The 16863-nt window shown below is 36.4% G+C and overlaps 1 protein-coding gene across 2 annotated transcripts in view; it reads left to right on the top strand.

The window, feature by feature from the left end:
* The window catches only part of gkt (tyrosyl-DNA phosphodiesterase glaikit), a 317491-nt gene that overhangs the window by 25268 nt on the left and 275360 nt on the right, over window positions 1–16863 (top strand). The gene's annotated exons all lie outside the window — the stretch shown is intronic.

The following is a 16863-nucleotide window of genomic DNA, read 5'->3' as shown; positions in this document are numbered from 1 at the left end:
GAGCTAGCTAAATTTTGAGCATTACTATCCCGTACTGTAGCATCATTTGTTGGATTTCAATTTGTGAAAACTTCAAACATTTTTCTTTCAAGGAATCATGTTTCAGCTATAAAGCTGTATACTGGAAAGGACACTGAACTGCTACACAGCTGCAGGCAAGAAATTCTGGATTGCTCCTCTCAAAACTGTGGTCTAGCACTCAATGATTTCCATATCTTTGGCATAGTATACAAAAAAAAAAAGTAGCAGACGTTTTGAAAGTGAAGGACCAAAGCAATTTGTTACTTGTTGGATATCATTGCTTGTCACTGTTTTTGATGCAGTGTCAACAAAATATGCCACATTAAGAGGAAAAATGTTTGAAGAAGTTAGCATTAGCAAGAGCACATGATGCAACAAAGCAAGCTAATATAGTATCAGCCATAAAACACACACACACACACACACATGCACACACACACACACTTCTCATTTCACCCATCCACTTGCTCCAAATGGTTGTCTAGTTCTGCCTTGAATCTGTTTAAGTTATCAACTTACAAAGACAGATGGAAGTTTGTTCCAGCAATCAATCACCCTCTGGCTAAAGGCAAACTTCCACACATCTATCCTACAACTGTCTTTCCTCAATTTGAATTTATGCCCTCTCAGGCAATTATTCTGAGCAAGAGGAAGGATCCCATCAGCATTGAGCATGCTCAAACCACCATTCAAGGCTTTATACACCTCAATCAGATCACCTTGCAGGTGTCTAGTCTCCAGACACTGTAATTTGCAAAACTTAAGCCTTTCTTCGTAAGAGCAACCCTTTGCTCCATTAAATAATCTTGTTGCCCTTCTCTGTACTCGTTCCAACAGCTCTACATCCTTCTTAAAATGAGGCCTCCAGATCTGTATACAGTACTCAAGGTGTGGCCTGACCATTGCCTTATACAAGGGGATAATCACCTCCTTATCCCTGCTAAAAAAATTCTTGTATATCATTAACAAGACACCATGAGCTACTCTTGCAGACTGTCTACACTGCTCAGAATACTTCCTATCTGCCTGCACAATTACCCCCAGGTCCTTTTCACTCTCTACCACTGTCACTGTAGTACCACACAGTTGATGCATTACTGTGGGGCTACTGCTTTCCATATGCAGTACTTTACATTTGTCAATGTTAAACTTCAGTTGCCACCTCTCAGCCCACCTGCTCAACTTTTCTAGATCCTGTTGCAGCGGTGTACCTGTCATTAGTGTTATTAACAACCCTGGCGACCTTTGTATCATCTGCAAACTTGGACATTAAGCCTGATATACCATCATCAATATCATTAATGAATACAGAAAACAACAATGGACCCAACACTGAACCCTGGGGGACTCCACTAGTAACATTAGTCCATGAAGAGCTGTCCATTGATTACCACCCTCTGTCTTCTCCCACTCAACCATCCCTTTATCTATAGCAATTTGCCTCCATTGCACTTGACATCACTTGACAGGTCACAATATACTTGAGTCTCTGATGAGCTGCCAGTTACATTTGTTTCTAGGAAGCACCTGTTTCTTAGTGACTCAAATTCTTCTGGTAATGCACAAAGTTTTAATTTGAGATTGGTGCACCCCTTATATTGGGTGCAAAGAAAAGAATCATCATTTGTGCTTAGTTTGTCTACTAGACTGACCTAAGCATACATGCCACAGTCTATACAGGCAACTTACCCACGACTTACACCAGAAATGCCCACAGGCATTTCCCTCTAAGTCATGATGGCCTTGGATGATGTACTGAAAGTGAATCTTGTAATAACCATTACTTAAGTAAAATTTGAACTTAAGAAAGATTACAAAATTTAAATTTACAATATATTATAGAATTTCAACTAACAAAGTAGTACAAAGTAGTATGAAGTTAAAATTATGCTACCAAAGTTACTGGAATGATATTTTATATTAACAGAAATACACCTAATTCTGTTTTTGCACGAACTTTTTTTACACGAATTTGGTTTAACACGAATTCAAAATAAATATTTCATTCTCTTTTTACGTGAGTCATTTTGATTTAACACGATTTCTATAAATTTTTTTTTGCCTAAATTTTAAGAAAAATTTTTTTATTTGTGGCATATTAGTATCATTTCTATATTACACGCACCAATAGATTGGATAACAGCTAGTGTATGCGTTTTGAAACGCGTGCTTTTGCTTACCAATGTGTACGTCTAGGTATCTATGAATCATCAACGTTTTTATTGGATTCGGTGCACATCTACGGTATTCGTGCATTGTATCTTCGGCAGACATGTAGTAGTAAGCTCTATTTCAAAGTGAAAGAATCTTTAGTGAAATTTGTGCACATATAAATTTATTAATTTTGCCGATAGTCAATAAATTGTAAGTTTACAAAATTTTCATACCTTTTTTTATTAATTATAACTGAGATATGTTTCGGAAGCCCTTATATAATGTCGAATAATTCGCCTATTACCAAAATGAAAAGGAAAGCGGTTTCTTTGGAACTTAAAATTCAAATTTTAGATCGTCTTGCAACTGGACAAGGGGCTACGTTTCATGAAAGCATGAAAACATTTCATGAAAGCATTTTGGTGTACATGAAGCTACCGTAAGAACTATTAAGAAAAATGAAGCTGCAATTAAGAAGTCGGTATGTTCTGGAACAAAAGTAAGTGTTAATTCATCATCATATACAAGAGATATTGTCAAGGAAAAAATGGAAAAGGCCCTGGTAATATGGATAGAAGATCAGTCACAAAAAAGAGTACCAGTAGATGGAAATGCCATCAAGCAAACAGCACTAAGAATTTACAGACAGATTAAAGAAAAGGAGCCAAGCACTTCATCTCAGTTAAACAGAAAGTATGAATTTTCTGCGAGTACAGGTTGGATGACAGGGTTTCTTAAAAGGAATGCTCTTCATAATATAAAAATTAAAGATGAAACTGCATCTGCAGATGAATCGGCTGCTAAAGTATTCCCGCAGGAACTTGCAAAAATTATTGAAGATGGAGGATACACTCCTGATCAAGTGTGGAATGCAGATGAAACTGGTTTCTTCTGGAAACGAATGCCGAACAGAACGTATGTAGCCAAATCGCAGAAAACTGCTGGTGGTTTTAAGGTAGCTAAGGATCGTGTGACCTTATTATTTTCCTCCAACGCTTCAGGAGATCGTATGTTGAAACCACTGCTGGTAAATCGAGCCCTAAACCCACGTTCAATGAAAGGTGTAGATATCAATAAACTGCCTGTTCACTGGATGGCAAACAAGAAGGCCTGGGTGACCACTACTATTTTTACAGAATGGTTCAACAAATGTTTCGTCCCAGAAGTCAGACGTTATATGAATTTGAAAGGTCTCGAATTTAAAGTTCTTCTGATTCTTGACAATGCACCCGGCCATCCTGTCTTGGCACACCCAAACGTACAAATTTTATTTCTGCCACCTAATACTACATCTTTGATACAACCGCTAGACCAAGGTATAATTGCGACAATTAAAACATACTACGTAAAACGAACATTCCAACACATTTTGGACAAACTGAATGATGAAACACTAAGTCATTGATGTGTGGAAGAAATTCTCAATTATGGATTGTATCAATCAAGTTGGATTAGCGTTAACTGAATTAAAACCAGCAACTTTAAATGCGTGTTGGAAAGCGGTTTGGCCACAATGTGTAAAAAGCAAAGATCCCATCATCCCTAATACGACCGAATTTCCCAACATCATTACAATGGCACACAAAATTGGTGGAGAAGGATTCGATGATCTATCGTTTGAAGATATTGATGAATTGTTAACCGACAAAGCCCTAAGCGAAGATGAAATATTAGAGGTTGTCCTTGGGACTCCTTATCCCACAGAACGTAGTGATAATGAAGAAAATGATCCTGTTCTAAATGCATATTTAATAAAAGAAGGTCTGGAACTGGCCAGAAAATTAGGTAATCATTTTGTCAAACATGACCCTAATGAGGAACGCGCTGGGAAGTTTCAACGTGAACTGAAGTTGTTGACAGCCTCTTACAGAGAATTATATAACGGCCTAACCAAAACACGAACACAACGATTAATAACTGAATTCGTTCGTAAAACCGGTGAAACATCAGCACCAGAGGAGACTCGTGCTGATTTTGCTGAAGAGATCACAGAAAGAATTTCATTAATAGAGGAAGAAGACGATGTCCACAACATTTCTAGTGATGGCAGTGATATTCCAGTCGTACGCAAACGTATGCGCCGTTTATTATCAGAAAGTGAAAATGAATAAAATCTTGTTATGTGTAAAACAGATTTTTTTTGTTCATGAAGAATTTTTTTTCATTTCATATGCATACAAATTTATTTTAGTACATTTTAATTACATATTATTACATGTGTATTTTGTTGAAATAAATTAATAAGCTTAAAACGAATATTTTATGTGTTTTTTTTATTTATTTTTACTGATTTTTTTAGATTCGGAACCAATCTTCTTTTCTTCCATAAATACAATGTCTTTTTTTACACGAATTTTTTTTACACGTATTTTTCAGGAACGTATCTATCGTGTAAAAACAGAATTAGGTGTACTTAGAAAAGTTAAGAATTAAAGTTGCAAAATATTGTTGAAATTACTTTTGCAAAATTACTGAAATAACATTTAAATATTACAGAAATTAAATTTAAACAAATTTTAAATAAATTACTGAAATAAGATTTAAATATTACAGAAATTAAATTTAAACAAATTTTAAATAAATTACTGAAATAAGATTTAAATATTACAGAAATTAAATTTAAACAAATTTTAAATAAAAAAATTTGTCCCAGATACCTGATCGTAATCTCCTTCAGTTAATCTGCCTGACCCACTATAAACACACATCTGCTCTCTCTCCCTTCAACTGCGTACAAATATGAACTATTGGACTCATCTCTCCACATGTGTTTTGTAGTTAGCAGATTTTATACTGCAGTTTGAACCTTTTTAACTTATTTTATCTCCTGTATGCAAAAATGTTTATTAGGCAGAATAGTTCAAGTGCTTTTTCCATATATCATCTTGGCCATATGTCTTGTTATATTAAATATCATGAAGTGTGTAGCTTCTTTACAATACAGGGCACTCATGCAAAACAGCCTATTTTACCCTACACTCAAAGCTCTCTATAGAACATTAAATTTCTTTTTAATGTTCCTACACGTTATAATGTCCTATATGGTTGGTCCTTGCCAATTTCTAATTAACATAATGCTATTTCATTCAGTATAACAACATTGAAAATAAAAGGATTTTTCTATAACCACCATAAATTTCTACCTCTTAATCTGAATTTTTACTTTTTTTTTTATTACAATCTTCACATTTAAAAATGACAGAATGCTTCAGATATATTGAAGTAATTGTAGCCTGACTATGAGAAATCATTTATTAAGGTTTCCCATGTTCTTTTCTCACAATGTGGTAATGAAATGAACATCCGCTAGAGGTTAATTTCATTATTTAGGGTGTATGTTTATTGGTATGGCTCCAAGAAAGAAGATAGCTCTGCCAATCACAGATAAAATTAGGATTTTACAAGCTGTAGGTAATGGTGTGCATTCTAAGATTGACATCACCAAACAGGTTGGCATTCCTAAGAGTACTCTGTTCACTATTCTGACAGGTTGGAAAAAATATTGAAAGTTTCAAGAAATCAGCTGCACCAGGTAGGATTCTCGCATGAAAGGCGAAGTATCCAAATCTTGAACATACTTTTGGAATGACTAAGGCTGAATCTTTTGCATATCAAATGGATATTGAAGAATTCAAAAGTTCAGATGGATGATTCCAGAAATTTAAGACTTGTAATGGCCTGTCTTTCAAAAAAGTGTGTGGCGAAAGTGCAGCTGTGGATATTGACACTACAAGGGAATAGAAGGAAAATCATTTAGAAAATGTTTTGTTGACATGTGATCACAATGACATCTTCAATGCTGATGAAACGGGACTCTATTTTTTTTTTTTTTTTTTTTTTTAATTGCTACCCTTACATTTAAAGGCAAAAAATGTAGTGGCGGAAAAAAGTCAAACAACGGAGTATCGTTCTCCTAGCAGCAAACATGTCTGGCACAGGTGTGACATGTAAAGTGTGTTAGTTGTCTGACGGCACCAGGGATTCCTCCATCTCCGCATTGTATTCTTTGTATGTGTGACACAGAACTCTGTGAAAGCCAGAGATTTAAAGGTGTATGTGGAGTGGAATGTTGTGTAGTGTTGTGTACCGTTGTATCTCTGACCATTTAGCTGCTGGGCCCCTAGTGGGACCCAATGTTGTCCACACTTTGCCATGGGGAGGCAGGTCAGGCACCTAGCAGATTTTTAATAGTACTCTGGCAGGTCTTGCCACCTAGTTTCCTAAATTTCAGTGGCTAGGGCCTATATATAAAAAAAAAAAAAAAAAAAATTTAAATGCTAGATATTAGGTTAAGGCTGAATTGGAGTTTAAAGTTAGGGTAGAGTTAAATTTAGGTGCTAAGTTAAGTTTAGTTTAGATTAAGAGCAAGCACAATGGTTGGGTGAGTTAGAGCAGGGAGGAAGACTGGAAAATGGGGTGATAGGGAAAACCAGCCCCAGAAATATCAGTGGGGATAAGCCCCACCGGGGGGGGGGGGGGGGGGGAGACAGGAACCCGTGTCCTCTCCCCCCACCAGGGGAAGGGGAATAAAGGTACCACATAAGGAAGCACAATACAGATCGCCAGATGGCACTGGCAGCAGAGCTGCATGTTATCAGATGGAGGGGCGAGACACATTTACACATTCATAATCTGCATTCTCACTCTACTTGCATCCTATTTTTATATTTCTCCCCCACATTTTATTGTAATTTTGTTTTCTGTTAGTTTATATTTTTTTCTCCCTCCTCACTCACTCATTAATCTTTTTTTTTTTTTTTTGCACACACCAGAGGGGGGATGAAATAGTGTGTAGTGTAAATTTAAATACCAATGCATAATAATTAAGCTAAATAAGTAAGAATATAAACGATTAAAACTAGGGTTGGTGTGTACTTAACTGTAGCATTTATAGATTGTGTTCTTTCTCTCACACCCTTACGCTCTATTCATTCTTCTGGCTTTCATTTCATTTGTTTGACTCTTACTTTCTGCACTGCACTCTCTCTGGGTACCTCAACTTACTGTTATTCTTCAGTTGTGGTGCTGGTCTAGCTGCAAGTTTTTGCAGGCCAGGGGAGAATGCAGTGATAGTGTCTGTGTTGTTAGTAACTGTTTTCTAGCATTTATGAAGTAATGTAAGTTATTACTAACTTTGTATTTTTTCGGCCAATTACATTTTCTCTTTCACTCATTCACTCTCTCTTTCCATCATGCTCGGTCACACACGCTCTCTCTCTCTCTCTCTCTCTCTCTCTCTCTCTCTCTCTCTCTCTCTCTCTCTCTCTCTCTCTCTCTCTCTTACAAAAACTGACATTTATTCCCTTTTTGCCATAATTCCTCTCGCTCAGTCCCCAGCCTATTCATTCTGTATGTCATTCTCATTCGTTCATTCTTCTTTCATTGGGTACGACCTCTGGGTACGACCAGGCTGCCATGCACGGAAACTGAACTTGGCCTGTTATAACGTAAGATCACTCATCGGTGAAGACAAGATATTAGAACTGGAAAAGGAATTAGAAAATGTGAATTGGAATATCATCGGTTTGGCTGAAAGAAGAAGAAGAAATGAATCACTTATAAGTTTATCAAGTGGAAATCTACTGTACACCAATGGAAACAGTGAAAGGAGTGAAGGTGGAGTTGGGTTTCTGGTCCATAAAGATTTTAAAAACAACATTTTGGAATTCAAAAGTACATCACCAAGGGTGTAAAGAGTAATACTCAAGATTTCTAAAAAGTACAAGCTAAAGATTATAATGATTTATGCACCAACATCGAGCCATGATGATGAAGAGATTGAAGAAATGTACAACGAAATTGAGTCTTCTAGATGAGCAGAAAACTCACTACACTATTATTATGGGGGACTTCAATTCTAAGGTTGGAAAAAGAGAAAACAGTGCAGAAAGGGGAACTATAGAAAATTTTGGAATTGGTGAAAGAAATGAAAGAGGTGAAAGACTTCTGGAATTTGCAGAATCTCAAGGACTGTCAGTAATGAACACTTTTTTCAAGAAAAGGGTGAACAGAAAGTGGACATGGAAGAGTCCAAATGGATTAACTACTAAGGTAAATGTTGGAAGTGATCACAGAATGGTAAGATGTACACTTGATATAGATGTAGGAAAGGAAAGGAAAAAACTGACTCGAGTAAGTAATACAAAGGTCTTTGAGATAACAGAGGAGGAGAAAAAGCAGTATGTACTGGAACTTAAGAACAAGTTTGAGCTTCTGCAGACTGCTCAGGACCAAGATATCGACGAGGAATATTACAACTTTCTGAAAGTGATAAAGCCCAAGAAACCTATAGGAAAAAAGAAATTGAAAGAAGAATAAATTAGTCAAGAAACACTTGTCATGATGAACCGAAGACGACAAATGAAAAGCAAGAAAACCATTGAGAGGGAGAAAATTGAGTATACTGAGTTATGCAAAGCCATTAGAAAGAGACTCAGAGAGGACATAAGAAGATTTAACACAAGAAAAGTAGAACAAGCATTAAGGGAAAACAAAGGATTTAAATCAGCAGCCATGAGCAGTAATACAGAAAAACAAATGATACTGAAACTGAAGAATATCGATGGTGTACTTATAAACAGCAGAGTAGGCATAATTCAAATAGCAGAAGACTACTATAGAGAATTATACAAGGAGCAGGGGAATGATGCAAGCAGTGGGGAAGATGGATTGCAAAGTAGCAACACATACGACATACCCGATATTCTTCCTGATGAGGTAGAACATGCATTGAAGAAAATGAAGAATCAGAAAGCCCCGGGGGAAGATGAAGTTACTGTAGAGTTGTTAAAATTGTGAGGAAGAGACATAACACAAAAATTGACAAGGCTCTTCACAAAGTGCATTAGAATAGGTGTGATGCCTAAGCAATGGAATAATGCAATCATAGTTTTGCTGCATAAGAAAGGAGATAAATCAGAAATTGGAAATTATAGACCAATTAGCTTGTTATTCCACATCTACAAGTTGTTCACAAGGGTCATTACTAACAGATTAGAAAGAATACCTGATGAGAATCAACCGAAAGAGCAAGCTGGCTTTAGGACAGGATTCTCAACTATGGATCACCTTCACGTAATATCACAGCTAATGGAGAAAGCAAATGAATATAAAACACCATTATGCCTGGCATTTGTGGATTATGAAAAGGCATTTGACTCCATACAGCATAAGGCAATGTTTCGGGCACTGGAAAGACAAGGCATAGATACCCCATATATTATGATTTTGAAGAAAATATATGAGAGTGCTACCTCCTTTATTAGACTAGACAAAGACAGTAGGAAATTAAATTGAGAAAGGAGTTCGACAAGGAGAGACAATATCTCCAAAGCTGTTTACTGCTGCCCTTGAGGAAGCTTTCAGAAGATTAGATTGGTTCGCAGAAAGGAGTCAATGTGAACGGAGAGTACCTAAACCATTTACAATTTGCAGATGACATTGTGGTCATAAGCCATGATCCCAAAGAATTAGAGGAAAATCTTAATCAGTTATGCACAGTTAGTAAGGATTTTGGACTAAAGATGAATATGGCTAAAACAAAAGTAATGATGAACAAGTATGCCACAGAAAGGGAAATAATGATTGAAGGAGCAGTAATTGAAAAGGTGGAGTCATATACTTATCTGGGACAAGTTATTAGCTGTAATAATGATAAATGGCTGGAAGTCAAGAGAAGAATAAATTTTGGATGGATGGATAGCATTCAGGAAATATAGTCACATACTGAAGAGCAATATCCCAGTTTGTCTGAAACGTAAAATAATGAACCAGTGTATACTCCCCGCCATGACTTATGGAAGTGAAACTTGGGCACTCACCAAAAGAATGGAAGAGAAGCTGAGAACTACACAGCGAAGAATGGAACGAATTATATTGGGAATCAGACTTTTAGATAAGAAGAGAAACACATGGATTAGGCAGCAAACTCAAGTAAAGGACATTCTTATCAAAACTAAAGAACTAAAATGGTCTTGGGCAGGACACATAGCTCGAAGACATGATGACAGATGGACTAAGAAAATAACAGAATGCTATCCAAGAGGAGCTAGAAGAAAACCTGGAAGACAACAGTGGAGATGGATAGATGAAATTCATGAGTTTGTGGGTAGAAAATGGATGGCCAGTGCTCAAAACAGAAGGAACTGGAAGGTTGCTGGAGAGGCCTTCATCCTGCAGTGGATTGAAAATGCTGATGATGACGATCCCCTGGTGTGGAGTCCCCAGGTTCCTCCACATAGCAGGGTAGTCCTGGGAGGGGGGATACCCAGGTCAATCCGGTTTTGTCATGTCAGGACGCAGAGTACTACTATCCTTACAGTTTTTAAGGCATCGTCTGGGCATGGTGAGAGATGTGGGCAGTTTTAACCATCGGTTATTGTTTAATTGCTGGGTGGCTGAATTGCCCTTCTTTGGATAGCTCTTCGCATTTCGAATACTTTCTGCGTGAAGGGTTTAAAGGCTTTATAATTTTCCTCTTCTGTGACGAATAGATGGTCTTCTACCCTGGAAGGAGGTGCCGATCTATGCTATTAGCTGTGTTCTGGGGATGTCATAAATCTTACAGTCATATAGAATATGTGCCCAGTCATCACTCTTGCCACAGGTGTAGTTTGGGTCATCAGTCAGCCCCAAGGAGGTTTGTTTTGCCTTTAAGAAGCTATGACTTGTCAATATAAATGTTGTTAAAAGTCCAGGGGCATACCATTACTATCCATGGCAGAAACCTTTTGGTAACCAGACCTCTAGTTTCCTGCTCCCAATTTGTTTACCATAGCTCATGGAGCTTCGTGGCTATTCTTTTTCTTTCAGCTTTGATGGCATTGGCTTTATCAAGGGTTATCCCCCAGAAAATCTGTGGGTATACCCTTTTTAAGTCTATAATACAAGCCTCTTTTGGCTACTTCCAGGTAAAGTGGGAGATCTCCGGGCAGCACCTGTAGTACAGATGTGCTAACTGTGCGACATGCTCAGGTAATAGTGAGAAGTATTGTCCTTTGTATTGATTCTAATTTATTCCTGTTTTTTACTATGGCCGAGCAGGTGAACCACGCACCAGCTCCATAGATGATAACAGGTAGGAACATTGGATGATATATGATTGCCAGTTTTTTTTTTTTTTTTTGAGTCCCCAGTGTGCTCGACTGGTCCTGGCAATCATACCTGCATAATTTCTCATTTTCTTTGCCAAGTAGGTCAAATGGGGGTAAAAAGTTAATTTTTAATCGAAGACTAGGCAAGATATTTTAGTTCTGTTACCACTTTTATAGTAGTTCTGTTAATTTTGATTTGTGGACATCTTATAGCCAAACTGCCTTTTAGAAGTATTTGTTTGGTTTTGTCAGGCAATATTTAGAGCATGTTCATTTGTGCCCGCTCCTGCAGCTGCAAGAGGGCAGCATTTGATCTTTGCTCTACAACCACTTGCGTGTTACCTTTTACAAGGAAAATCGTGTCATCTGCAAAGGTCAAGCTTTCCACAGGGTCCAGAACCAAGGCCAGAAATTCATCCAGAACAATGTTTCAGAAAAAAGGGTCAAGGATTGAACCGTGCAGTTAGCCTTTATTTACAGGGCATGCCATTTCCTGGAACTTTGTGCATACTGAGACACTTTTGTTTGTAAGGTAGCTGTTTATTACCTTATAGATGTTTTGTGGGGCATTTGCCTGGTGGAGTCTCCTAAGGACACTAGCCCACCAGATTGAGTCAAATGCTGCAGCAATTTAATGTAATAGAATTACATTAAATGTTAAAGCTTTTACTTGTTTTGTTGCTGATTTTATGAACAATCGATATAACATCCTACCTTTTCTCATTCCCCTGGAGGGTCATTGTATAGAGCAGTGGTTCCCAATCTTTTGTCACTCAAGTCACACTTTAAATTAAAAGATGAATATTAACAGCACACCGAAATAGTGATTGTCATTGAACTCGATGGAATTTTTCCTAATCTTGCAGCACACCGGTTGGGAACCACTGGTATAGAGCATCAACAATATTTTGTCTTTAATTCACTGAGCCAACTTACTATCGATTAGTTGACCAGTAAGTAATGAAAATAATAAATTTTTAATGATAAAATAATAATTTGCAGACTATCCTTTTGAGTATCAGAACATTGAGCACTGCTCTTCTTGGTCTAATGTTATTAGTAGAGTCCCTCAGGGTTCAATGCTGGACCCCTTACTGTTTTCAATATTTATTTGTTTTTTTCTTTTTTTTTTTTGTTTGTTGTCTAGATGGTACCATAGGTTTCCTGCAAACCTGTGCAGTACCGCTCATGGAAAGGATTTTGCTATGTTATGAGTACTAAAACTGTTGTGATATTCACTGCAGTTTAAAATCTTCTGGCTCTAAAACCACACAAGTGGACTAAGGTTTGTGTCGCTTTCCATTCTGAAGGGATACAGTTGAATGACGTATGCTGTTAGGAATGGTTGGAAATTCGGGCTAAATCAGAATTGATCTCCATCCCCCTTTCCTCATCACCAGCACACAAAGAGTTAAAATTGTAAGTTTGCAATTAACTTTATGCCTAATACCTTGCCTTAATATTTACTAGTAGCCTATACATTACTGGTAAAAAAACATCTTACCTATTATACTTCTGATGAAGTTCTTTATGTACTCTTTTATCAGTACATTCTATGTCTTTTTGTGTACTTTAAATGAGGAAGTTGTTCCTTTTGCAATACCATACATTTTGTTTAAACAGGAACAAAAAAGCACCCTTATTCCCACTTAGAACAATATTATTGTGAAATCCCAGAATATCTCTCTCTCTTTCTCTCTCTTTCTCTCTCTTTCTCTCTCTCTCTCTCTCTCTCTCTCTCTCTCTCTCTCTCTCTCTCTCTCTCTCTCTCTGTGTGCGTGTGCCTGCCTGCAATTAGCAGTAAATGCTGATTATAGCACTGTCTGGAATTTAACTTTTTTTTTTTTTTTGTTCAATTGTGTGGGGAATCCTATGAAGGGAGCCATGAAATTTTTAATGTCTGCAGTGCTCCTGTTTAAAATGCATCCTCACTTGTATTGCTTTTATTTTTATGGTTCAAAGGATTAAATCTGGATATTGGATATAACTCTCCTTCCACATGATTTTTGATTTTCAGAAAGGGACAATAGAGACTAAATTTTAGGATTTGGTTCTAGTGCAGGTGATGTTTGTTGATTTCATATTTAGCTTGAAGCATTGAAGGTAAAAAGTTTTCTCCTTATGACTCAGTGACTTTCCATTATCATTGCATTTCCATTCTCTCATCAGCTTTGTTTTAATTCAGCATTGTTTGTTGCTTTCCTTGCTCATACAGTAATCAGTATCTCGTTATGTCAAATAGAGCTTCATGTTTAAAATGATCAGGATATGCTTTCTGCTTGTACTGCTTTTTTCAGGTTGGTCCCCAAAGGCATTTATTCTGTTTATATGTACACACGCACATACTCACTTGCTTGTGGATTTTGTTTCTTATTTCACACATTAAATGGAACAACAAAAATGTAACAAGAAAATAGCAGTGCAGGAAATGAAAGTCCAGGCAAAATAAAATTTACCTGAAATCGGTAATACTCAGTAAAAAAAAAAATTAAATCAGGAATGCAACTATTTATAAATATAAGTATGTTAAGAATATTTGTTTGAGATAATAAATTTCAAAAAAGTTAATATTCCAGCTATAAGTACAGTATTCTTCTCCTTTCTTTCCATATTAAGCTTACAGCTTGGTCTGTCCATTCAGTTTTATAGCCTGATTGCATCATTCCTTCCTTAATTTGGATCTTCCTCTCTTGCCTTTAGGTATCCAGCTCTTATTTATTTATATACAGTAATACCCCGACTTACACGAACTCGGAGTTACGCGGTTCTTTGATTTTTTCGTTTGGTGTATATCTAAAATTAGCTTACCAGTGATTTGGAAGTCAAATCATAAAGCTTGGGTGACAGCTTCCGTTTTTGAGGACTGGTTTGGTCACCACTTCATAACCAAAGTCGAATGTTATTGCAAGTGTAAACAGATTCCATTTAAAGTGATGCTTCTTATTGACAATGCACCGGGTCACTCTCCTGCCACCCTAATTAATTTCAACCCATGTGTGAAAGTTGTGTTTTTGCCTCCAAACACAACCAGCTTGCTTCAACCAATGGACCAAGGAGTCATCAAAACATTCAAGGTTTACTACACGAGGCGTTCATTTGCACATCTGAATGAAGCTATGAGACAAAATAGTGAGATATCTGTTAATGACTTTTGGAAACAATTCAATGTTTTAGATGCCGTAAGAATCATTGAAGAATCTTGGGATGAAATTCACAAAAAACATTGAATGGTGTCTGGAAGTAACTGTGTCCATTTTTTTTCAAAACCGAGATGAAAACAATGCGAGAAACTGATCATGTCGCTCATGTGATAGAAGAAGTTGTTAATCTTGCCAGGCAATTAGATTTGGAAGTCAATGGTGATGGTGTCAACAAGCTGTTGGATTCACATAGTCAGGAACTGACAATGAATGAGCTCATAGAGATGCGTGAGCAAAACGTCATCGAAGTATCCGACACTTCAGACCCAGTTCCACCAGAAAAGCACATGACAATTGCAAGTTTGACAGAAGGTCTCAGCTCAATTGAAAAGGGCTTAAAAATTTTAGAACACATAGACTCCAATGAAGACCACGTTATAGCTACAAAGCAAGGAATAAAAAAATTATTAGCTTGCTACGAAGAAATTCTGCATGAAAAAAAGAAGGCGCTGTGTCGTCAGACGAATTTGATAGATTTTATGAAGCCATCGACATCGAAATAACTTTTTTACTTAACCCATTAATTTTTTTATACATATTTTGTACTAATATGTATAAAGAACTGCAATTTTATTAAATATTTTTCTTCTAAACCAGTGTTTTTGTTAGTCCTTGGTCCCAATTAAACAAAATTTATATGTATTTATATGCAAAGTTGTACCCTGACTTACTCGAATTCGACTTAAGCGATTTTCGTCGGACCCACCTATCGCGTAACTTTGTGGTATTACTGTATATTTTTTCACTAACGTTGTGTTTTCCATCTGGTTGATGTGTTCATTTCATATTCATCTTCTATTTTTTTATCCAGTTGTTTATGCATTCAATTTCACTGTCACAGTATTAATGATGTGAATTATAGTATAATTAAGATAGTATAATAGTATAATTAAAAAAAAAAAAAAAGTGTAGATTCCTAGTCTTTTTTTTTTTTTTTTAACCCCCCAAAGTATTCTGTTTTGCTAAAATTTGGAATCATCAGTTACAAAATTACCTTATTTTATTTAGACCCAGTTATACTGCAGATGTTTTGTACCACACAGCAATAAATATATATATACAGCAAAACCCCGCATAGCACTGATAATTGGTACTGAAACTGTTCCATGTCATGTGAAACCATGCTGAATGAGGTATAATTATAATGGGTTTAAATGAATGCATACCAGAGAAACAGTCTATAAACAACTTATAATAAATCTATAAACAATTTGCACTTGATAACCAATTAAAAGGATTTGAAATAAAAAATACTGCAAAAATTTTATTAATGGAAAGGTAACATCATGAGAGATGAGAAAAAAGCTTTATTGTTTATTTGGGTATTTCAAAAATGAAGTTTGGTTAAGTCATCTCTTCTTTTTCTCGGTATGCAAGTCTTTGTAGCATTGAATCCCTTCATAAATTCCTTCATTGAATCCATTCATAATTGCCTTGCAGGTAATGTCAAGCCCCAAAAAACTTTCTTCAATTCTTCTGTTGAAAATTCTTTTGGTGCCACTTCGGTGTTATCCACGTCAGAATTGTTTTCCTCTTCTTCATATGCAATTTTCTTATCAGTTTCAAGGAGAGTTGCATCAGCTAAGTTATTTGCATGTGAGTCAATGCAGTCATACATTGGCAGTGTTCAAAGTTTCGAATCCCAAGTCTTTTTCAATCTTCACAATGTCTTCAGCAATTGTCTGAACTTGCGATTCAAAACCAATGAAATCATTTGCCAAATGGGGCAAAACATGCTGCCAAACATAACGCATGTTATTGGCAATGATTTCTAACCAAGACGCAGATATGTTTTCGATCGTATTTAGAGAGGTAAAAAATAAATTGTGAAATAAAAAGTTTGAAAAGCTATCATGTCGTCTTGTCAGGATGGAATTAAGAAAAGTGGACACTGTTGCCACTGACTGCCTGAGGCGACTACTGTCATATGTGCAACATATATGAGACAATACAGTTGGCATCGCAGCATATATGTACCCGTACCTAGGCTACAACAATACAGCATGTATGTAGAGTACGTGTCTAGGCTATTGAATGAGTTTTAATATGTACAGTAAATTTTCAACTTAAATTTAATTGAAAACCGTGTTATAGTGAAACCCATGCTGTTTGAAGCCATGCTAAGCGAGGTATTGCTATATATTTAAATATAAGCCCTGCTACTATAATTTTTGATTTGCCAATTATCTTTCATTTGGAGTTGATTAAAATACTGCCAGATGTTGGAAGAATTTTTCAAGGAACAATTTCGGAAGGAGTGGGATTTTTCTCTTAGTTATTCCAGGCTTTTCAATTCTTGTAACCTTCCAATTGGCCTGTGAACACACATTGTGGACATAATATTCTATAAGGATTATATGGATTGGCACTGTAACCAAAGTAAAAAAAAAAAAAAA

The sequence above is a fragment of the Mastigoproctus giganteus genome, chromosome 6 (assembly GCF_048544385.1).
Source record: "Mastigoproctus giganteus isolate SK-2022 chromosome 6, ASM4854438v1, whole genome shotgun sequence".
In the NCBI taxonomy this organism is placed as follows: domain Eukaryota; kingdom Metazoa; phylum Arthropoda; class Arachnida; order Uropygi; family Thelyphonidae; genus Mastigoproctus; species Mastigoproctus giganteus.
The sequence above is the reverse complement of the archived record's forward strand: the minus strand, read 5'-3'. Positions and strand labels throughout refer to the sequence as shown.